This window comes from Psammomys obesus, unplaced genomic scaffold (genome assembly GCF_907164565.1).
Source record: "Psammomys obesus unplaced genomic scaffold, mPsaObe1.curated_primary_1811, whole genome shotgun sequence".
NCBI classification, from domain to species: Eukaryota; Metazoa; Chordata; class Mammalia; order Rodentia; family Muridae; genus Psammomys; species Psammomys obesus.
Genome location: NW_026590407.1, coordinates 2,598,969 through 2,602,098, shown reverse-complemented (window position 1 = coordinate 2,602,098; position 3,130 = coordinate 2,598,969).

Below are 3,130 nucleotides of genomic sequence, written 5' to 3'. Positions count from 1 at the left end.
GTGTGTGTGTGTGTGTGTGTGTGTGTGTGTGTGTGTGTGTGTGTGTGACAGAGTTTCTCTGTATAGCCTTGGCTGTCCTGGAACTCACTCTGTAGACCAGACTGGCCTCCTGTGTGGGGAGGTCATGATAGCAGATCATTAAAGAGGATAAATGAGTCTTGAGGAAAATGGGAAATAGAGTAGTAGAATACATGTGATTAAAAAGGAGAAAAGAGGACTATTGCAATGGTTCTCACCCTGTTAGTTCTCACCCTTTAGAGGTCAAAGGTCCCTTTCACATGGGTCTTCTAAGATTATCAGAAAATGCAGATATTTACATTACAATTCATAAAAATAGCAAAATTATAGTTATGAAATAGCAATGAAAATAATTTTATGGTTGTGGGTCACCACAATGTATGGAACTAAATTTAAGGGTTAAAGTATTAGGAAAGTTGAGAACCACTAATCTAGTGAAAGCAAGGGAACCAGACAGAGGGACAAGAAGAATGGAGAAAGCTGAGGGGAGGGAAACAAATGAGAACCAAGTATAACGATACATATAGTGAAGATGTCATAATCACACCTGTTACTTTGTGTACTAACCTATAAAAAATTTTAAAAGATATGAATGAGACACAATTGTGGCCTTGCAACTGACAAAATTTTAACTATGTCCCATTCATGTAATTTAACTAATAATGTTATTTATATCATCAAGTAGTTAAAATGATAAATAGTTTCATAAAGAAGTAAAAACAAAACAAACAAAAAAAAACCCACATACTTGAAGCTCGGCATGGTGCACATGCCTGTAATCCCAGCACTCAGGGAAGCAGAGGCAGGCAGATCTCTGTGAATTTGAGACCAGCCTGGTCTACAAAGCAAGTCCATGACAGCCAAGGCCACACAGAGAAACCCCGTCTCAAAAAACAAAACAAAACAAAACAAAACAAAACAAAAAACGAACAACAATTGAAAGAAACACATCATTAAAGTAAACATAATCAGGCACAAACAGGATCCCACCATTCAGTTTTGAAGTGAAGAATATAATGGTAGGAAGGACCATGTGTTACTAGAATTGCTTCTCTTTAAGAAAATAGGAAACCAGAATCAGGCATGGTGGCACATACCTTTAATCTCATCAGTTAGGAGACAGAATCAGACCGATCTCTGTGAGTTTGAGGCCAGCCTGGTCTACATAGAGAATTCCAGGCCATCCAGGTTGGTAAATACTGAGATTCTGTCTCAAAAAGAGAGACAGGGTGGGGGGAGAGAATGAAAGAAAGGAGGAAGGGAGTAGACAGAGGGGGGGAGGAGAGAAGGCAGGAAGCAATCAAGGAAGGGAGAAAATAAGAAATCAAAATCCATATCACATTTTGAGAAGGGTCACAGAGATTTAATGAATGGGTAGTGATTCCTAACACATCCCCACTTAACTTACCTATTTGGCCTATGCAGAAAACCATCTTAGACAATGACAGTGGATTCTCATAAATTAGACTAAGTGATGATTGCAAATGCAGCTGCTGCTTAAGATTTGCTCACATAGATTGAGTACATTAACACATCCCTTGAAAACTTGTATGCAGCTGTTGATCTAGAAAATGATATTTATTTCACAGTAGTTTGAAAAGACTACAGAAATAGTCTTTCACCTGCCAAGGGACAATAATACACCTTAACTGCTTCATTTCAGGGATAGATGAGCTTTGCCATTTTGCTTCATAATTTAGTCTGCAAGGACCTTGGTCTCTTTTCTCTGTCAAAACTTACAACACTGCTTCCTCATAATGATGGCATTATGCTGATAGGGTGAAGTGAGGAAGAAATAGCAAGGACTTTAAATGAAACTGAAAAGGCACTTGCTTTGTTTTTTGGTTTTTGGTTTGTGTGTGTGTGTTTGTATTAATTTAAGGTTACTGTTCCTGTGATGCAAAAGCAAGTTGAGGAGAAAAGGTTTTATTTTGCTTATACTTCTATAACACTGTTCATCATTGCAGAAAGTCAGGACAGGCATTCATACAGGGCAGGGACTTAGAGGCAAGAGCTAATGCAGAAGTCATGGGGTTGAGGTGCTGCTACTGATTTGCTTCCCATAACTTGCTCAGCCTATTTTCTTCTAGAACCCAGAACCGCTAGCCCAGGGATAGCAGTACCCACAATAGGCTGGGCACTTTCCCATCAATATCTAATTAAGAAAGTGCCTTACAGACAGATGTTATGAAGCATTTTCCCAGTTGAGGTTCCCTCCTTTCAGATAACTCCAGTTTGTGTGTCAAATTTGGCATAAGACTAGCCAGCACAGTTTGTTTGTTTGTTTGTTTGTTTGTTTGATTGATTGATTGATTGATTGATTGATTTTGAGACAGGCTCTCTCTACATAGCTCTGGCTGAACTGGAACGTGTTATTGTAGACCAAGCTGGCCTTGAACTCACAGAGATCTGCCAGCCTCCTCTTCTTGAATGTTGGGATTAATCCCCTCAGGCAACAAACCCAGCCAGCTTAATTTGAGAAACACAGAAATAAAGGCTTACTTCTCTTAAGAAAAATAAAGAAGAAACATCATTTGCACATGAGGGACTGAATAATAAATTCAAGAGCTTTTCACCTTAGCAAAATTTCTAGTATTCCAGTGATATGTACCATATGAATGTGCATCCTTTAAGGTGAATAATAAATAAGCTTTTGAGGATGGCCACTCCTACAACTGTAACAGAGGCACGGCATCCAATGTTTTAATATTTTATTTTTAACATAGTATATTCATTATATGGATGTGTTACTTTGTCACATTAACTTGGAAAGGCTGTTAATTTTGAGTGTGGTTCACAAAAAAAAAAAAAAATGGACCACAGGTCCACAATGCCATGCTAGCTACTCTGACACATGAATTCTACAGTCCAGCAGGTTCAGTCATGCTCCAAGTTTCAGTGTCGGGTGTAGAGTTTGGGTTTTGGTTTGCTTTTGTTGTTTTTGTTGCAATCTCTTATAGATATACAAAAGTTCAGACCCATGCAGCTTTGGAGTAGAACCCTATCATCTTCTGCAGATGGAAGCTTTTCTTTTAAAAAATGGATTCTGATTTGTCACTGAATTTTATATATATATATATATATATATATATATATATATATATATATATAT